Here is a 22,611-nt window from a genome sequence, read left to right on the forward strand (position 1 = left end):
GGGGTGACCTCGGGGCCCCGCCGGTTGTTTTTGCTCCAGGAGATCTTACGGGATCCTAGTCATTTTTGTATTTCCGGGATGACCTCGGGGCCTCGCCGGTTGTTTTTGCTCTAGGAGATCTTACGGGATCCTGGCCGTTTTTGTTCCGGGGTGACCTCGGGGCCCCACCGGCTGTTTGTGCTCTCAATTTGGTTTTTGGTATCAGGAAATCTAGGGGATCCTGTACACCTACCTTTCTTTTTCATGGAGGAATATTATTCATGATAATAAAGATAATCTCATTGTGTAAATAACTTGTTTCCTTCATATTTATCAGAATACAATGTTTTTCTTTACAACTATATCAGGGAAAATACCTCTTTAGGTGTTGAATATTCCAAGCGTGGGGCTCATGATTCCCTTGCATATCTTCAATCCGATATACTCCTGGCCGGACTACTTTTGTTACCTTGAACGGGCCCTCCCAGGTCGGTGCTAGCTTACCAGCTGCCGCTCTTTTTCCTGTGGCTTCCAGGTTTCTTAAGGCCAGGTCTCTCACTTTCAAGCTTCTTTCTCTGACCTTTTGGTTGTAGTATCGTGCTGCCCGTTGTTGATAGGCGGCAGTTCGGATTTGAGCTTCTTCCCTGATTTCCTCAAGGGCATCCATGTTGCTTCTTAGCTTGTCATCGTTAGTGCTTTCACTAGCAAATTGGACTCGATGAGTAGGAATCTGCAACTCAACTGGGACTACGGCCTCTGTACCATAGGCAAGTGCAAAGGGCGTTTCTTTAGTGGGTGCTCTAGGGGTGGTTCGGAGTGCCACAGGATGTTGTTGAGCTCTTCTGCCCAATTTGTCTTTGCCCCATCTAGTCGCTTTTTTAATCCTTGTAGGATGGCTCTGTTGGTGACCTCTGTTTGGCCGTTAGTTTGAGGATGAGCCACGGAGGAGAATTTATGCCAGATACCCATGTTCGTTGTGAAAGCTCTGAAGGTGCTGCAATCAAACTGTTTGCCATTATCTGAAATAAGCACTTTGGGTACACCAAATCTGCAGATGATATGTCCCCACACAAAATCTATCATCTTTCGAGCTGTAATTGTGGCTATTGCTTCCGCCTCTGGCCATTTTGAGAAGTACTCTACAGCCACCACTACAAATTTCCTCTGCCCCGTAGTCTTGGGGAAAGGTCCCAGGATGTCAATTCCCCATTGCGAGAAAGGTCATGGACTGGATATGCTAGCTTGAGGAGTGGCTGGAGTTTTGATGGCATTAGCAAATCTCTGGCATACGTCGCATCTTCAGACGAACTCTTCTGCTTCTTTTTTAACAGTGGGCCAATAATACCCTTGCCTGAATACTTTATTAGCTAATGTCCCTCCTCCCTCGTGGGCTCCACACATGCCTCTATGTATTTCTTCCATCACCTTCGTAGCCTCTTCCGGGCTCACGCATCGGAGCCACGGACTAGACTTTCCTTTTCTGTATAAGGTCCCCCTTATAGCTTGGTAGTTAGCAGCACGAGCTGCTATCTTTTTGGCTTCATCTTTATCCTCGGGGAGTTTACCTTTCTCCAGGTATTCTAAGTAAGGGGTCATCCAAGTCGGGTTTTGTTCTACCTGCAATATTGTGTTAGTTTTATTAAAAGCGGGTATATGGACATGTTGTATGTACACTTCATCGGGAAGCTGTTCCAATTCTTCTTTGGATAATCGGCTAAGCAGATCTGCTTTCTCATTTTCCTCTCGGGGTATTCTTTGAAATCTGATGGTTACTCCTCGACTTGTGAGCTCGGCTTCTAAAGTTTTTACTTTAGTCAGGTAATTCTGCATAATGGGATCTCTAGCCTGATACATCCCTGTTACTTGGTTGATCACCAGCTAAGAGTCGCTGTTTATCTCGAGATCAGTTACTCCCACTTCCAGCGCCACCAACATCCCATTTATCAGGGCTTCATATTCTGCCATATTATTCGAGGCTTTGAACTCTAGACGTAAGGCGTAACATACCTTAAAATCCTCTGGCCCCTTAAGCATTATTCCAGCACCACTGCCCTCAGTGCCTGATGCTCCGTCTACATACAACTTCCAGTTAAATTCTGGATGAGGCTCCCCCTCACGTTCCTTTCCTGCTATCCCTGAGGATTATCCTCTCTGCTCCCCGTTGAATGTGCATTTTGCTATGAAGTCAGCCAAGGCTTGAGATTTTATAGCTGTCCTAGGTCGATACTCTAGGCAGTAAGGGCTGATCTCTACGGACCAAGCCAACATCCGACCTGAAGTTTTCGGCCTGCGTAGAATCTTCTTTAAGGGTTGGTCTGTCATCACAACTCCTTGGTGGCCTTCCAAATAAACTTTGAATTTTCGGACTGCTAGCAATAGGGCGTAAGCAATTTTTTCAATGTTCGAATATCTGACCTCGGTATCTCTGAGTACCTTGCTGACGTAAAAAACGGGTTTCTGCTCCCCTTCTTCCACCCTTACTAATACTGCGCTGACTGCTTGTTCTGAGGCTGCCAAGTATATCAGAAGTTCTTCTCCTTTCATAGGACTACTGAGCACGTGGGGCGAGCTGAGATATCCCTTAAGCTCTGCGAAGGCTTTTTGGCAGTCTTCTGTCCATTCAAAGTTTGGCACCTTCCTCAATTTTTTGAAAAATGGTAAGCATTTTTCTGCTGACCTTGACATGAATCGGTTGAGTGCTACTACTCTTCCGGTTAGTCTTTGGACGTCCCTTACACAGGTCGGCTCTGGCATTTTCAATATGGCTTCTACCTTCTCTGGGTTAGGCTCGATGCCTTTTCCGCTCACCATGAATCCCAAGAATTTTCCTCCTCTAATAAAGAAAGCACATTTTGTTGGGTTCAACTTCATTCTGTACTGGTTTAATACCCCGAATACCTCCTTCAAGTCTGCTATATGCTGCTGGAAATTTGGGCTTTTGACCACCATCTCATCTACATAAACTTCCACATTTCTGCCAATCTGGTTTTTGAAGATTTTATTCATCAATCTTTGGTAAGTTGCCCCGGCATTCTTCAATCCGAATGGCATAGCTCTGTAGCAATAAGTTCCATCTTCAGTTATAAACGAGGTCTTTTCCTCATCCGACCTTTCCATTGGGATTTGATGATAACCAGACATAGCATCCAAAGAAGACATATAATCGAAACCGGCCGTAGAGTCGACCATTTTATTAATATCAGGAAGTGGATAACAATCTTTAGGGCAGGCCTTATTTAGGTCAGTAAAATCTATGCACATCCTATATTTGCCATTGGCTTTTTTGACTAATACAGGATTTGCTAGCCACTGCGGGTACATAACTTCCCTAATAAAGCCTGCCTCCTCGAGTTTCTGCACCTCCTCCCTGGTGGCCTGCTGCTTCTCTCTTCCTACTACTCTCTTCTTCTGCTTTACTGGCTTGGCTTCGGGGAGTACATTCAGCTTGTGTGTCATTACTTTAGGGTCAATTCCAGGCATGTCGGAGGGCTTCCAGGCGAAACTAGACGCATGACCTCGGATCAGGGCCATGACTTCAGCTTTTTGTTCTTTAGTGAGGCCGGCGTTGAGACTGAAGACCTATTCTGCCTCTGCTTTTGATAAAGGGAAGATCTCCAGCTCCCCCACCGGTTCTGTCCTGGTCTCTGTTTTTTCATCCCGAACCTCTAGAACTTCCGAGTCAAGAGCTTTTCCAGTGGAGCTCGGTTCTGCTACTGTGGCTAAGTATACCGCTCTTGCCTCTTCCTGGCTGCCCCGGACTATTCCCACCCCTTCTTCTGTTGGAAATTTAAGCGCCAAATACCTGATACTGGTGGCAGCTTCGAAGTTGAACAGCGCAGGCCTCCCCAGGATCACATTATAGCTCAACGGAAGCTTGACCACTAAGAATACCTCATGGTGAGTGCGAGTCCTGGGTGTTTCACCTAAGGTGAGAGCCAGCTTCACCTTCCCTTCTACGAGCACCGGTACTCCTCCGATTCCCTTGATTGGTGCCTGGTCTCGGACCAACTGTTCTTCCGGAATTCCTATCTGCTGAAAAACCCGGTATGGTAGCAAGTTGACTTTACTCCCGTCATCCACTAAGACCTTCTTTACCCGATAATTATGAATGACGGCTTCAATGACGAGCGCGTCATCATGGGGCATCTGAATACCCTGAGCATCTTCTGAAGAGAAGGTGATGGTCATGGGAGAGTGGTCAACGATTTGCATGACCTCAGTACTGCTGCTCTCTCCCTCCCGATTTCTCTTCTTCCCTCGGCGGCCCATCCGACCTCCCGTTCCTCCAACAATCATGTTGATGGTCCCACTAGATCCATCGTTCACTGGTCCAGTTCCTGTTCTCCTTGGCATCTGAACCGCCGGACTGGATTGAGGCCTTTGTCCCTCTGATTTCTTCACAAAGTTCTTGAGATGCCCCCTCTTTATCAACCTCTCGATTTCTGCTATCAACTGGAAGCAGTTGTTGGTATCGTGGCCATGCGTCCGATGATACTGACAATATTTGTCAGGATTCCGTTGGTCTGCTTCCGACTTCATAGGTTTGGGCCACTAGAGGAATTCCTTATCTTGGACAGCCATGAGCACCTCGGCTCTGGACGCATTTAGTGGAGTCGGCTTCTCAGGGACCCAAGGGGGAGGCAATCTTGGCTCATGGTCCCGTGGAGGGGGAGGCCTTTGATCCCTTCGCTCCCAGGCCTGCTTGTACGGCTCGGGCCTCTTGCCGTGTTTCTTTTCATGTCTCTCCGGCCTCCTTTCTTCTGAGGCTTTTTCTTTTCCTGTCATCCCTTTGGCAAATTGGCTTGTTACTAAGGCGTCATCCTGCCTTATATACTTCTCCGCTCTCTTCATCAGCTCGGCCAGGGAAGTCGAAGGCTTCCTGCTTAAGGAACCGAAGAACTCGGCAGAGGTCGTTCCCTTTTGCATGGCTTCTACCGCCCTTCCTTCATCGAGTTCAGGAATCTGCAGGGCCTCCGTATTGAAACGAGCGACATACTCTCTGAGTGATTCGCCCCCTCTCTGTCTTATTATCTCCAAGTAACTCGTCTTCCTCTCTGCTGGCACCCCGGCTATGAATCGACTGATGAAGCGAGTGGCTAGGTCTCCGAAACTTCTGATACTTTCGGCCTCAAGGCTGTTGAACCACGCCCGCGCTGGTCCCGAGAGCGTCGTTGGGAACACTTTACACATTAAGGCATCTGACATAGTTTGCAACTCCATGAAGGTCTTATAGTTCATGACGTGCTCTCTCGGGTTACCAGCTCCGTCATAGGCCGCCATTGACGGCATCATAAACTTCTTAGGGACAGTCTCTTGCTGCACCCACTTTGAGAAAGGGGAAGAAGTGTAACAGCCCGGAAACCGAACTGCCACCGGCACTAGGATCCAGATCGACTTAAGGTCGCCGGGACCCGTAGTAAGCCTGCTATCCTGTCTGTATACCTGTGAAATCCCATACATGATCATACAGTTTCTGTAAAAACATAAAACTTTTCTTTCTTCCAAGGCTTAACCTGTGCATGCACTCTCTCTGTGCTCTACCAATCCCTACTAGAGCTCCTCATGGCTCTAGGCGGATCAATCTCATAATGTTAAGCCTGGTTTTGCTCATAAACATACAACAATAAAGAAACATACATAAACTGATCATGTGAAAAGAACAAGGGATTACATCTCTTATAGTCAAGCACCATTCTATACACTATACATATACACAATCTCTATACATTTACATGTCCACTAGCTATTACAAGACTCTGTACTCTTCCTGAACCCTGCTGAGTTCTCTCTGCTCTCTGAACCTGCACAACTGAAGTTAGGGGAGAGGGATGAGCTACGATAGCCCAGTGAGTAGAATAGTCAAATAACAGGTGATAAAACATGCTCTCATGGAATGCAACACATAATCACATAACCTCGGCCGGACGGATCAAAACTCCCTCTATCTCATCTGGGGTACCTAAGTACCATGTGCCTGGTCCCCGTAGGGCTGTTCCAGGTCTTTATGCCTGGTCCTCATAAGGCTGTTCCAGGTCTTTCCTCTGAGGGCTAATGAATCCTCACGAAGTCCGTGCCGTCTCACATAAGCAATGTACAAGGAGCAATGCCAAGTACAAGGATAAATGCAATGCATCATCTTTGTGTACACTAATACACTCACCCTAGAGCATATTCATGATGCATGAAGCATGATAAAATATCAGTTCTCATATTAAAACATTAAGTTAAATTCCACTCACCTGGTTATCTCTGAACTGACTCTGCAGGTTCTGACACTGGACTCACTGCTGACCTCCCTGATTCCTCTGGTCCGTACCTACACAGGTGGACTCAAATGAGGGACTAAACTCACTCAAGAACATCTCTACGAAACTCCCCAAAACCCCTCTAAACAAACCTCAAACCATCACATAAAACATGCAAAGGAAAGCTGGACAGGACACTTTCGGCGGCAGGTTCGGCGGCCGAAACCCCACTCCAGAGACGAAACTCATGCATGTTCGGCGGCACCTTTGGCGGCCGAAGGTCTCGTCCAGAGACGAAACTCACACACTTTCGGCGGCCGAACTCCCTCTTTCGGCGGCCGAAAGTCCCTTTCTAAACCGAAAGCCTAGCTTTCGGGGGCAACCTTTGGCAGCCGAACTGCCTCCACAAAGGGTTCGGCGGCCGAACCTTCCTTCGGCGACCGAACCTGGTTTTGCCCGAAGGGCAGAACCCTGCTCTGTTTCATGCAAACTTTGCCCAAAAACCTACCAACATGCATATCAACTACTCCCAACTAGCATATACACATATATATGCACAAAGGGGTCTAAAACTACCCTAAAACCCCAAACAAACATAGCACATAACACTTAAACATGTTGGAACACCACAAATCACCAAAAACCTCACCTAAACCTAAACATGCAAACTACCCATACAAACTTCATACAACCTTTCAAAATCATCAAAGAAGCTCAGGATCTTCACTTACCTCTTACAAAACTTGAGGATGAAGGATCCTAACGTGGAGATATGAAGAAAAGCTCTTCCAAAGCTCCAAGCTTCAAGCTCTTCCAAAGCTCCAAGCTTCAAAACTTGCTTCTTTTGCTCAAAACCTTCATAAGTCACCAAAACTCTTAAAACTCTTGAAAGATTTGATGAAAATCATGGAAAACATGAAAGTCAACGTAGGAGAGGCTGAAACTCACCTCTGGCTGCAAGTGGAGGAGAAATAACCTCCTTCCACCGACCCTTGGCCCTTTTATAGGTGGCTGGCCAGACCACCTTCGGCAGCCGAACGTGAAGCCGCAACCATGCAATGTTCGGCGGCCGAAAGTGACCTTCGGCGGCCGAACCTTTGCATTTCTCCCTTGTTGCTTTTCTTTCAAAACTCAATGCTTTTCACACTTCAAAACATGAAAACAAGTGAAATACCTTAGAAAACATATGTATTACCCTTCTCGAGGGTTCCGACACCCGAGATTCCACCAGACTCCAGGAATTCCGATGCCAGACTCGAGCCGGGTATTACATTCTCCCCCCCTTAAGAACATTCGTCCCCGAATGTCCCTAACACAACATAAACACATAGAAAAGGGGAAAACTAACCTTAAAACAGATATGGATATTGCTGGAGCATGGACTCCCGAGTCTCCCACGTGCACTCTTCTAGGTTGTGGTGGTTCCACAAAACTTTCACCATTGGTATCTCCTTGTTTCTCAGTTTTCTGATCTGGGTGTCAAGGATCCGCACTGGCTGCTCTACATAGGTGAGATCACTTAAGATTTCCACCTCAGGTTCACTCAGAACCTTTTCTGGATCTGACACAAACTTTCTCAACATAGAAACATGGAATACCGGGTGAATTCGTTCCATAAAAGCCGGTAAATCTAGCTTATACGATACAGGCCCGATCTTCTGCAAGATCTCAAAGGGACCAATGTACCGTGGGGCCAGTTTACCCTTCTTTCCAAATCGAACCACTCCCTTCATCGGAGACACCTTAAGCAATACCATATCCCCCTCCTGGAACTCTATCTGCTTCCTACGGATGTCTGCATAGCTTTTCTGTCTGCTTACCGCTGTTCTGATCCTCTCTCTGATGATAGGCACTAACTTGCTGGTTATCTCAACTAACTCTGGCCCTGCAAGAGTTTTCTCTCCTATCTCTTCCCGGCAAACAGGTGTTCGGCACTTCCTCCCATACAAAGCTTCATAAGGGGCCATCCCTATGCTAGCATGATGGCTGTTGTTGTAGGCAAACTCCACCAGAGGTAGATGCTGCCTCCAAGAACCGCCAAAGTCTAACACACACATTCTCAGCATATCTTCAATGGTCTGGATGGTTCTCTCAGACTGACCGTCTGTCTGTGGATGGAAAGCAGTGCTGAAATCCAACCTTGTGCCCATTTCATTTTGCAGACTCCGCCAAAACCTGGAGGTGAACTGAGGTCCTCGATCTGATACGATCGACACTGGAACTCCATGCAACCTTACTATCTCGTCTACATACACCTGCGCCAACTTGTCTACAGAGTAGTTACTCCTGACTGGAATGAAGTGAGCAGATTTCGTGAGTCTATCCACAATCACCCATATGGAGTCTAGTCTGTTAGACGTCGCCGGTAAGCCCACTACAAAATCCATCGCTATGTTCTCCCATTTCCATTCTGGAATCGGCAGTGGGTTAAGCATTCCAGCCGGCTTCTGGTGCTCTAGCTTCACCCTTTGACATGTCTCGCAGGCTGACACGAACTGTGCCACTTCTCTCTTCATTGCTGGCCACCAATACACCCTTCTCAGATCTTGATACATCTTGGTGGCTCCCGGGTGAATGCTATACCTCGCATTATGAGCTTCCCTCATAATGTCTGCCTTCAAACTGCTATCATCTGGTACACATAACCTCTTACCGTGCCGAAGAATCCCCTCACTATCAAATCTGAACTCTGCACTGTTGCCCGACTGAACAGTCCTGGCAATCTTCACTAACTCGGGGTCTTCGTGCTGTTTCAGAGCCACTTGCTCTAGAAACACTGGTGTCACTCTCATCTGTGCAATCAAAGCACCTGTACCAGATAACTGCAACTGTAACCCGTCTTCCACGAGCTTGTAGAAATCCTTCACCACCGGTCTTCTCTCTACTGCAATGTGGGATAAACTGCCAAGTGACTTTCGGCTTAAGGCATCAGCTACAACATTAGCCTTGCCCGGATGATACTGGATCTTACAATCGTAATCACTGAGCAATTCTACCCACCGTCTCTGCCTCAAGTTTAACTCTCTCTGACTTAAGATGTGCTGCAGGCTCTTATGATCCGTATAGATCTCACATTTTACCCCATAGAGGTAATGCCTCCACATCTTAAGTGCAAAGATAACAGCTGCCATCTCCAGATCGTGTGTCGGGTAATGCAGCTCGTGCTTCTTCAGCTGTCTAGAAGCATAAGCTATCACTTTGTCCTTCTGCATCAACACACAACCTAATCCCACTCGGGATGCATCACAGAACACTGTGAAATCTTCATCACTGATCGGCAGAGCTAACACCGGTGCTGAAGTTAACCGTCTCTTCAACTCTGCAAAACTCTCCTCACATTCCTCTGACCACACAAACTTTTGATTCTTTCTGGTTAGTCTGGTCATAGGAGCAGCTATCTTCGAAAAGTCCTGAACAAACCTCCGATAGTAGCCTGCCAAACCCAGAAAACTCTTGATCTCGGTCACTGTAGTGGGTGTAGGCCAGTTGGCTACTGCCTCTACCTTTTTGGGATCTACTGCTATACCGTCCTCGGATATAACATGTCCCAAAAAGGAAATGCTCCTTAGCCAGAACTCACACTTGGAGAACTTGGCATACAAGCCATGCTCTCTCAAGGTTTGCAGCACTATCCGCAGATGCTGGGCATGGTCCTCTGCATTCCTGGAGTACACCAAGATATCATCAATAAAGACGATCACAAAACGATCCAAGTACTCCCTGAAAACCCTATTCATGAGATCCATGAATGCTACAGGGGCGTTAGTCAACCCGAACGGCATCACAAGGAACTCATAATGCCCATATCTGGTTCTGAACGCAGTCTTGGATACATCTCCTTCCCTGATCTTCAACTGATGGTATCCGGATCGCAGATCTATTTTAGAAAAACAACCTGCTCCTGCCAGCTGGTCGAATAGATCATCGATCCTGGGTAAAGGATACTTGTTTTTGATAGTGACTTTGTTCAACTGTCTGTAGTCGACACAAAGTCTAAGAGGTCCATCCTTCTTTCTGACAAACAATACTGGAGCACCCCAGGGTGAGGTACTCGGGCGGATGAAACCCTTAGCTACCAAATCCTGTAACTGCTCTTTCAACTCTCGCAACTCTGCTGGTGCCATCCTATAGGGAGGAATAGAGATCGGTCTGGCATTGGGCATCAACTCAATCTCGAACTCTATTTCCCTATCCGGTGGTAGTCCTGGAAGCTCTTCAGGAAACAAATCTGGGAAGTCTCTAACAACTGGTACTGAGGATGGTTCCCTACTCTGACTGTCTAGCTCTCTCACAGAAGCTAGGAACCCCTGACACCCCTTCCTTAACATTCTACGAGCCTGGAGGGCTGATATCAAACCCCTAGGTGTCCCTCTCCTGTCTCCTCTGAAGACACACTCTGACCCATCCTGGTCTCTGACACTGACTACCTTGTCTCTACAGTTCAGGGTAGCATCATACGTAGATAACCAGTCCATCCCTAGAATGACATCAAAATCTGTCAACTCTAGAACCACCAGGTCAGCTGGAAGGTATCTACCCTCTATGCACACCGGACTGAACCGACAGACTGACTCTGCCAAAGATGGATCACATTTGGGTCCACTGACCCATAGAGGACACTCTAACTCAGACACTATCAGACCCAACCTCTCTGCAGCTCTAGAAGAAATGAAAGAGTGAGAAGCACCGGGGTCCATTAAAGCATACACCTCTGAACACCCAATGATGAGATTACCTGACACCACCGTGTTCGACGTGTCTGCCTCCTGCTGAGTCAGGGTGAAAATCCGTGCTGGGGCTGACGGACCTGCACCTCGGGAACCCATCCCTGATGAAGAGGCTACCCCTCTTCCTCTTCCTCTGCCACTGCTTGGTGGAATGGCTGAAGCTACTGGCTGTACTACACTGCCCGTACTCATCTGCTGGGATGGTGCAACCAAAGTCGCCTGAGGACATTCCCGTGCATAATGTCCCTCCTGCCCACATCTATAGCAGGCTGTGGATCCCAACTGACAAGCTCCTCTATGCTGTTTGCCACACCTCTTGCACACTGGAAAATCTGCGCCAGAACTAGAGCCACTACTCATTCCCAGACCTGACTTAAGCCTGTTCCAGAACTTGCCTCTCTTTCCTCTGAATTTCTCCCATCTCTTCTTACTTGCACTTGCTGTACCCTGTGAGGAGGAACCTGGTTTAACACCAGAAGATTGTGCCTTGACTACACCTTGACTGATGGCACTGGCCTCCATCTTTCTAGCAGCATCCACAATAGAGTGGAAACTTTCCTTCTCCGCATGAAGAATCAAAGAGAAATACCTGGGATGAAGCCTTGTGGCATATCTCTTTGCCTTCTTCTGATCTGTATCATATGCCTGACCGACATATGGCAACAATTCCAGGAACTTATCTGTATACTCATCAACGCTCATCTCCTCCGTCTGTCGCAACTGCTCAAACTCCACAACTTTTAGTTCCCTGGAACTGTCAGGAAAAGCCCATCCAGCAAATTCGTTGGCGAACTCTTCCCATGTCATACTCTCAAGTCTTGGGTCCACATAGTTCTTGAACCATTCTCTAGCTTTCTTACACTTTAACGTGAACCCTGCCATCTCAATGGCTCTGCTGTCATCAGCTCCCAACTCACTTGTTATCATTCTGACTGCACTGAGATACTCAAAGGGATCATCTCCTGTGTTGAATTTCGGAGCATCCAACTTTAAGTACTCGGTCATCTTCACCTTACTTCCCCCTGACGAACTGGGTTGCTGTGCTTCCACAACAGGGGCTACTGGTTCAGGAGGTGGTGGTGGAGGAACTGGTTCCCTCACTTCAGGCTGTACTGGACTTGGATGAACAGGTGGGGGTGGATACATATGATATGGTGGATAAAAGGAAGGATAGGGCATATATGGCATGTAGGGTGGATATGGGGCAAAACTGGAGTAATCCGACGTACCTCCCATCGGATACTCTGGGTCCTGTGGAAAGGGTGGATAGCCAAACCCCGAGGCCTGCATGCCTCCCTGGGACTCCCCCATACCTTCTTCTGACCTTCCTACACCCATGCTTGCATCTCTACTCTGATCCTCTTCCATCACACCTCTTTCTTCTACTGACCTTCCCCCTCTGCTTACTCCTCTCCTGCTCTCGTCAGAAGACCTTCTCGGGTCTCGTGACGTTCCTTCCCTGCTTGACCTGTGAGATCTTGCCCTTGGCAAAGCAGGTGGACGAGCAGCTGTACCCTCACTTACAGGTGGGACTCCTGTCAATCTCGCGGATCGACGAGTTCCTCGCATCTTCACTCTCTGGAAAACAACACATCACATAACACATCAGCAACACATCAAAAACATGCACATGCATAACTCAGGGCATGGCACATCAGCATAACATCCTATCCTCGTGGACATGTTTTTCCTATGGTGCTTGACCTACTAAACCTCTCTATGAGCCCAACTCTCTCTCTATAGGTCCGACCATGTGAACCTAGGGCTCTGATACCAATCTGTAACAGCCCGGAAACCGAACTGCCACCGGCACTAGGATCCAGATCGACTTAAGGTCGCCGGGACTCGTAGTAAGCCTGCTATCCTGTCTGTATACCTGTGAAATCCCATACATGATCATACAGTTTCTGTAAAAACATAAAACTTTTCTTTCTTCCAAGGCTTAACCTGTGCATGCACTCTCTCTGTGCTCTACCAATCCCTACTAGAGCTCCTCATGGCTCTAGGCGGATCAATCTCATAATGTTAAGCCTGGTTTTGCTCATAAACATACAACAATAAAGAAACATACATAAACTGATCATGTGAAAAGAACAAGGGATTACATCTCTTATAGTCAAGCACCATTCTATACACTATACATATACACAATCTCTATACATTTACATGTCCACTAGCTATTACAAGACTCTGTACTCTTCCTGAACCCTGCTGAGTTCTCTCTGCTCTCTGAACCTGCACAACTGAAGTTAGGGGAGAGGGATGAGCTACGATAGCCCAGTGAGTAGAATAGTCAAATAACAGGTGATAAAACATGCTCTCATGGAATGCAACACATAATCACATAACCTCGGCCGGACGGATCAAAACTCCCTCTATCTCATCTGGGGTACCTAAGTACCATGTGCCTGGTCCCCGTAGGGCTGTTCCAGGTCTTTATGCTTGGTCCTCGTAAGGCTGTTCCAGGTCTTTCCTCTGAGGGCTAATGAATCCTCACGAAGTCCGTGCCGTCTCACATAAGCAATGTACAAGGAGCAATGCCAAGTACAAGGATAAATGCAATGCATCATCTTTGTGTACACTAATGCACTCACCCTAGAGCATATTCATGATGCATGAAGCATGATAAAATATCAGTTCTCATATTAAAACATTAAGTTAAATTCCACTCACCTGGTTATCTCTGAACTGACTCTGCAGGTTCTGACACTGGACTCACTGCTGACCTCTCTGATTCCTCTGGTCCGTACCTACACAGGTGGACTCAAATGAGGGACTAAACTCACTCAAGAACATCTCTACGAAACTCCCCAAAACCCCTCTAAACAAACCTCAAACCATCACATAAAACATGCAAAGGAAAGCTGGACAGGACACTTTCGGCGGCAGGTTCGGCGGCCGAAACCCCACTCCAGAGACGAAACTCATGCATGTTCGGCGGCACCTTCGGCGGCCGAAGGTCTCGTCCAGAGACGAAACTCACACACTTTCGGCGGCCGAACTCCCTCTTTCGGCGGCCGAAAGTCCCTTTCTAAACCGAAAGCCTAGCTTTCGGGGGCAACCTTTGGCAGCCGAACTACCTCCACAAAGGGTTCGGCGGCCGAACCTTCCTTCGGCGGCCGAACCTGGTTTTGCCCGAAGGGCAGAACCCTGCTCTGTTTCATGCAAACTTTGCCCAAAAACCTACCAACATGCATATCAACTACTCCCAACTAGCATATACACATATATATGCACAAAGGGGTCTAAAACTACCCTAAAACCCCAAACAAACATAGCACATAACACTTAAACATGTTGGAACACCACAAATCACCAAAAACCTCACCTAAACCTAAACATGCAAACTACCCATACAAACTTCATACAACCTTTCAAAATCATCAAAGAAGCTCAGGATCTTCACTTACCTCTTACAAAACTTGAGGATGAAGGATCCTAACGTGGAGATATGAAGAAAAGCTCTTCCAAAGCTCCAAGCTTCAAAACTTGCTTCTTTTGCTCAAAACCTTCATAAGTCACCAAAACTCTTAAAACTCTTGAAAGATTTGATGAAAATCATGGAAAACATGAAAGTCAACGTAGGAGAGGCTGAAACTCACCTCTGGCTGCAAGTGGAGGAGAAATAACCTCCTTCCACCGACCCTTGGCCCTTTTATAGGTGGCTGGCCAGACCACCTTCGGCAGCCGAACGTGAAGCCGCAACCATGCAATGTTCGGCGGCCGAAAGTGACCTTCGGCGGCAGAACCTTTGCATTTCTCCCTTGTTGCTTTTCTTTCAAAACTCAATGCTTTTCACACTTCAAAACATGAAAACAAGTGAAATACCTTAGAAAACATATGTATTACCCTTCTCGAGGGTTCCGACACCCGAGATTCCACCAGACTCCAGGAATTCCGATGCCAGACTCGAGCCGGGTATTACAAGAAGTAGGCAAAGAGGTTTGGCTTTGGTCTTTCTTACCTAGCTCAGCTAAGAGCTGTTCTCTCAATCTCTTCAACTTTTGGTCCACCTTCTCGTCTTCCGGGCTGGGTTTTTTCTCCAGGTGGTATTTCTCCTCCTCTGCTTCAGTTCCTGTCTACCCGGTTGTTTCGGCTGAATAGTTATCCACCTCCTCATTTTCTATCATCTCTCTCGCCCTCCTCGCATGGATTCGGGCCTCCGGTTCTTCTTCTTCCCCGGCTCTTCTCCCTCTTTCTCCAGTATCGCGGCTGCTGGTTTGAAGACGGTCAGGTGCAGGTCGGGGGTCATTGGTCTGAGGTTCCTCTACAACCGGGAGTGTATTTACTGGGGTGCTGAGGCCTCTCTGTTGCATTATCTGCCCCAACCAGTGGGCGGTATTTTGTAACTGGAAAGCCATATTTTGAAGATTCTGGTTAGACAGGGTAATAGTGGGAGTATTCCCTGCCAAACTTGGCGAGGGATTAAGGGGAACAGGCGTTTGGTTGTTTAATGTTGTAGGACTAGAAAAGGAGAATTGTTGCCCCTCTTGGGCAGAGCTTAGGTCATTTGGGACGTTAAGGTTACTTTCCTGGTGATTAGCCATCGTGGATCTCAGTGGGTTTTGTTAAGAGTGAAAACTCCGGTGATGAAAAGATCTCCGTCGTTTCCCACAGACGGTGCCAATTGATGATCTGAGATCCAATAGAATAGGGTTTTACAAGAGTTTGAGTATTGATGAATAAAACCTGGCCTATCTCCCTAAAGGGGTATCCCTTTTATCCTTTTCTTCCTGCTTGCTGGTGACGTATAACGGCTCTCCTATGATTGGACCACGCGTCTCTGCCATACAGATATGGGCGTACGAGGATATCGGCGCCTGCTCCATGCGTAACGGCCTCTGATTCTCCCCCGTGCGTACACTCGAGCGGATCTGCCAGGCTGTATGACGAGTCTCGTTCTGGATTCTGGGCTGGGCCGAGAGCTGGGCTGGACACTGAACCTAGGAGGAGAAGGAATCCGTGGGGAGGTTATACGGGCTGGGCCGATCTCGATGAGGAAGAATCTGGTGAAGTCCGGCCTCAGGGATCTGGTGGTCCGGGCCTGTTTTACTTGAGAGGGCGTGCGAGCCTTCCTTTCATGGGCCGTGGCCATAGTCTAGGCTCAGGATTGGGGGTAGGGAAATCCAGCGGTCATCAATTTTTAATTTTAATTTTTTTTTTAAAATGATAGAATGTTTGATAAAAATAAAAGCAATGAGACTTTTCAATGCTTATTGAATTGTATAGATATGCACTTGGAAGGCATATTAAACAAAAACTGTTTATTTATATTGATTAAAAATAATCATTTTTCAAAGTAATTAAGATTTTGCTATTAATTTGATAATATGGAGAAAAACATGCATCTTAAACATAAGTATTATTTTAAGCTTATAATATATCGCATCATAAAAAATATTTCATTTTTTATTATTAAAATATTTAAGCTTTTTATTGAAATTTAAATTAATGATAAATTAATAAAAGTTGAATAAATAAATAAACATATCTTAAATATATATAAATGAACCTTAAAAAGATCATAACTAACTTGTATTTTTCTATATGAAATAAAGTAATTATTTTTATACAAATATTTCAATATATTAGTGTGTCATATAGTAAAAATGTAATACAGAGACATTAGATATAAATATAAAATATAAAAAATAAAAAGTTAATTAAAATTTAAATTGATTAAATTAAATTAATTCAATTAATTTAATTTTTAATTAAAATTAATTTAGTTCAATTTTTATAAATATTAAAATTTTAATTTTTAATTTATTCAATTTAATTTAATTTTAAATAGAATATACTGAATGTCAATTGTGGACTTGAAATTTTCCTCCAATATCAAGGGCCCATCTAGCCCAATAAAAGTGACTCAAATCCACTCCTTTCTCTCGTCGGACAAAGATATAGAATGGCACCACCGCAATTCAAAATTATTCAGTTTAATATTTTTTTATTAAATAAAAATTAGAGATTCGAAGAATAAAATGTAAAATTTCTCATATTTATTTTAAATGTATTTATTATCGAATTAAATCTGTGAGTACTATTCAGCTTAATATTAAATAATTGATTATTTACCGATTAATAATTTATATAAATAGACATGCTTCTTAACAAAGAGCATATTTTTACATGACATTTGAGATTAGACTATGAATGAGAGAAAAATGAGAGATAGAGAATAAAAGAAACATAAAAAGAAGGAAAAGGACAAAAAGAAGGAAAAGGGCAACTTTAACCTTTAATTTTTAGAAAAACAGATCACTCCCAGTTATTACAAAAGGATCAAAGCCTTTACTTTGTTGCGAACATGTTGCTCTCACTCCCATCTTTCCTTCCCCAACATTAAACCTCCCACGTGTCACTCATCCATGCTATCCCAAGTCTCTAATACTTATCACTTATCATGCTCAATGCTTAGAAATTTTAAGGACACTCTTCAGAATTAATTGCTTTTGCTTGATCCTATGTAGTTTCCTTACTTTTTGACCCTTCTAATTTTATTATTTTGAAGAAAAAATGCCAAAAAGTGCAAATATGTCTTTCATCTATTAGTTGAAACCAAAACAGACTCATCTTAATCTTTTAGTCTGAATTCTTTTAGAATTATAAAAGAATTGGCTAAGTGAAACCTAACATTGTCAGACAAGTGTCGATAGTAACAAGCGCCCAATGAAAGATTGGTACCTCCTACATAATTTTAATATATTTTTCATATTTATTTTTAATGTTAAGCGAATATTTTTCTAATTAATTTTATATTTTTATGATATTTTATAAAAAATAAAAAAAAATATAAATTTAATAAAAATGTATTAACTTGACCAACGATTTGAACAAATCTACCAGATGATCGTAATTTACAAAATTCAGGACTACCCAAATTCTCGAGCTGAGCTGACCATATTGCAGTTAAAAGATTGGAGCAGCAGTTTGTCCAAACAGCTTGACAAATTAACAGTCTGTACAGAAATTTGACAATAAACAGAAAAATAATTTAAACTTGAAATAAAATATCAGATCTTCTCATTCAAACCCGCGAGACCCCACATAATTTTTTCTCCTTCAGCACATTATGATATTCTCCTTAAATCAAAGAGTTCTCTCTTGAATAGAGATATATTAATATAAGATTTTTAAATTGAACCAATAAAGATTTTATATTTCTAAAAGGATTCTACTAGGGCTCGACACCTATTTAAGCCTATTTTTGTGAACAGTCGCAGAGCATTTTTTATCACCATCTCTTCCGGCAGAAATTCTTCTCATCTCTTTTATATTTTCTTTTCAAGTAATGAGTAGTTAAACTCATTATTTTTAGTTGGAGTTAGGTTGAAATTTTAATTTATCTATAAATTGTGAGATCTAAACATAATTATTTATCTTTTATTATTTCAATATTTATGCAATTTCAATTCTTAATATTGTTATTATTTTGTTATTTGATCAATAGGTTCATATTTTCAAAATGATATATTGTTAGTTTGGATACTTGAAGTCCGTAATTGCTTAAATTATTCAATGAGTAACAATTAGTGTAACCCACTAAGAAACTGTATGATCTAGCTTAAACTCACCAGACAGTTTAGTCTGTTGATTATAATTGAGTCTCTCTAATTCTTAAGACAGTTGATAAATTAAAATTTCAAAGATCTTTTTTGGGCGATTTGTTGATTAGCGTTAAGTAGTGAACGTTTTCTAATTAATTTACACTTAAAGAGATATTGGTTATAAGGAGTGTTTTCTATAACTAGAACTAATTTATTGGAATGAATAAGAGTATTTTTATTTTTATGATCAATTCCAAAACTGAAATGGATCATAAATTTCAACTAGAATTTACTTACATTGATTTTATTCTCTTTTGATTATCACCTTCTTTAATTACTTTATTTTCATTCTAACTCATCCTCAAAACCAGCTTTTACTTTTATTATTTATTTTCCTAGTTCATTGTTTGGAAATTTTTAGTATCAATTCCTATAGATTTGACTCTATTCACTCTATACACAATTTATATTTATTGATTTTTAATTGATTATTTTTTATGATTTCGACACTTGTTAAATACTCTTCTAAAAAAAATTATAAAGATATAATATTTTCATTAAAAGAGATAACACATACACTTAGATATACTAATAAGAATGGGTCCAAAAATTTATTCACTCAATATCTATTAAGTATAATAGATATAAAGATGTATGCCTAGAGTTTATTTACTTTTATCAATGCATTAATTGTATTTAACATCGGCAAAAAGTACATAAAAGGATCTTAATTTAGCCTAAAAATACAAAACAACCTTTCTCATATCACACTTAAGCTAAAGTATCAAACCAAACCCATTACAAGAACCAAACCAAAATCTAGGAAAAACAGAAGAAGAATCGACAATCACCAAAAACTAGAAGCTACAGGTGAAACGACTATCAAGACCAACAGTCATATTACCAACAAATTCGTCCTTCTAATATCCGAAACAAGTTAAATCTAGACAAACAACAACAAAACACATATCACCATAGGGAAAGCTAACAATATTCTCGATGACCTTGCTTAGGGTTGCATGTATCACTCGATATAATAGTAGCAACCTTGAGATGTCATCATTAGCACATACAAGACATCATGTGAAAGAAAATTGCAAATCCTCATACAACATGAACATGTCACAATAAATCTCCCTTAGTAACAAGGTGATGATGATCCAACAAAAACACACCAAAGATTGAAAGTTCTACATCGACGGGGTAAAGAAGAAACCACCATCAAGGAAAAAAAACTAAAACGAAAAAAAGAAAACAAAATAAAGATCTTTGGGTAGGGGAATACCAACACAACACCTAAAGAAACACAAAGAAGACGTTGGATACAACAACAGACAATTAAACACCTTTCGTGAACTTCACTCAAATTTGCTCTCTATCACTCTTTATTTCCCTTTCTCTCACTAAATTAGATATTGATATGACTTGGTACTCTTTCACTCACCCTTAACCTGTTGACTATCCCTCTTTAATTCCTAATAGTGACGTGTCCATGACTCACCCATCGCCTTTTCGACGGGATCAAAGGGTACTTGGTTGCCTAGGTCATCATCTTTCGGATGACCAATATTCGGACCTTGAAGTCTCACCCATACCTAACCAAGCATGACTACTATACAATCCCTAAAATTCCTACAAATATGAGATCTTTTATCTACTAGCTAGTAACTTCATATTCTATGGAAATAATAGATAACTAACTCAATCCTTTTATAATATAAAAGCAACTAAAATACAAATTCAAAAGGTGCGTAATTCTAAACTTTCAAGTTGTTTTATATTGAGTATATTACTTGTCCATATTTACAATTAGTGATTTGAGCGCCGAAATAGTTGCAAACAAGACACTAGCCACTTCATTTTTTTCTTTTTTAATAAATCATCACTCAGTCAAAGAGTCCAAGGACATCATTCAGGCGAAATCAAATATTACTTTTAATTCTTCCTATCAAATCTTAGAATTCATTCTAAACATACATAAAATTGAGATTATTAGGAAATATATTTTTGAAAAATGAATAGGAGTTACGGCCATAGAGAGCACTCACTAGCATCTAGGAGTGAGTAGTATTCAGTTTAAACTGAAAAAATCGATCGAACCGAATTAATTTAAAATTTTAGTTCGATTTTTTATTTATTTCGATTTAATTTTTAATTTTAAATTTTTTAATTATTTTAATTAAAAAAAATTGAAAAAATTAAACTGAACTAATTAGTAGAGATAATATATTATTTTTAATAATATAGAAAGATTATATTGTATTAAGGTTAAAATATTTTAATTAAATTTTAAAATATTAGAAATAAAATATAAAAAATAAAAAATATATTAAAAATTTAAATCGATCAAATCGAATTGAATCAAATCAGTTGGATTCAATTTAATTTCTGATCAAAATTAATTTGATTTTATTTTTATAAATATTAAAATTTTAATTTTTAATTAATTTAATTTAATTTAATTTTAAATCGAAGGGAGGAATGGTGAACTGTATAAGCAGCCCCACATGCAAAGAGTACAAAGTGAAAAAAGAACGAAGGATGGGAGAGGTGGCAAGGAATTCACCCTAATGGTTACTTAATGAGTTCTAGAAAACAGGAAAAGATTTGAATGAATGGAAGTCAAGTGGGACCATAAAAAGCCGGCTTTGAACAAAATGAATGGAAGCCAAGTGGGACCATAAAAGGCCGGCTTAGCCCTTACTTGAGGTGACTGGCACATGTGCAAACAAAATTTGGAGGGTTGTTTTTTCATTTCTTAATTTTGTTTTTATTTGCTACGTTAAGTTTCTATTATACAAGAAAAGAAAATGCTAATGGGTAATCTTGTATTGCAAATTTAATAGTGTAAGAGATTTGAATTCATATTTGATTAATTTAATTTAAAAATGACGTGAGAGATTGAGTTTATCGAAGAATTTTTCCTCTCATATTAATTTATAATTGTAGTATCATTTTCTTTGAATAAAATTTCCACTTATTTGAGGAAAAAAACCTTTATTTTTCATTTGCAACAATTCATTTTGTAAAAAAAAAAAATTCAAATAAAAATATTTATAAAAAATATTAATTAAATTAAATTACTATTAAATCTTTAATTTTAAAGAAAAGGTGGCAGTGAATAATTAAGTCTCTTTTGCATGAAAATTCAACTAGTAACCGTTCAAAATGACGTGGAGTTAAATTAAATCTAATATCAACTTGACCTTATTCCTTTTTTGTTTCTATATTTGAAATTCAACAGTTTGATGGACATAAGTATACATACGCACACGTCACTTGTTTTTTAAATTATTAGTTTTATCTACAAGACTATAGAGATAGTGCAAGAGTCAAGAGGTTTAGCTAGTCACCTTGACTTGTTCAAAATTTATTTATTATAGGCAATAGCCGCAGCCTACTACTGTATGATCGGACTTCACTGTCAAAATATTTCAAACACAGTAAGTGAATCAATTTTTTCACACGTTTACTTATGTGATAAACGAAAATTTGGTATACTTATAATAAGATGTGAACACTTGAATGAGGATTCGATTTATTAAGAAAATCAATGGACTGAGATCGATTTTTTGGAGAGTAATCAAGGAAATAAATGGGAGTTAATGGATCAGGTATTTAATTTTGAAATGTTAAAATTTTTTGAAGAAAAATAAGCTCGATAAGTTCAGTTGCGAGTTGGTGAATTAAGAATGTTTCAAATTTGAGTTAGATCAGAAGTATATATACCCTAGTCATTCTAATATCTTCGGTGTCACGTCCCATCAAATTGGGCAGTGATGCAGTTGTATCAGACGGTTCATTAATAATAGGCAGTTAATTAATAAATGCGAAATCGGCTAGCACATATCATGTTTATTGCGTGTCATGTCTAGGGGTGAGCATTCAGTCGGTTCGCTTTAAAATCGAATCGAACTGAATAAATCAAAAATTAAAATTTTGATAATCATGAAAATCAAATTGAATCGATTTTAGTCAGAAATCGAATCGAATCAAACTGGTCCAATTCGATTTGATTCGATTCGGTTTGATCGATTTGAATTTTTAATAAATTTTTTAGTTTTTACACTTTATTTTTTAATATTTTAAAATTTAATTGAAATATTTTAA

This window comes from Manihot esculenta, chromosome 5 (genome assembly GCF_001659605.2).
Source record: "Manihot esculenta cultivar AM560-2 chromosome 5, M.esculenta_v8, whole genome shotgun sequence".
NCBI lineage: Eukaryota > Viridiplantae > Streptophyta > Magnoliopsida > Malpighiales > Euphorbiaceae > Manihot > Manihot esculenta.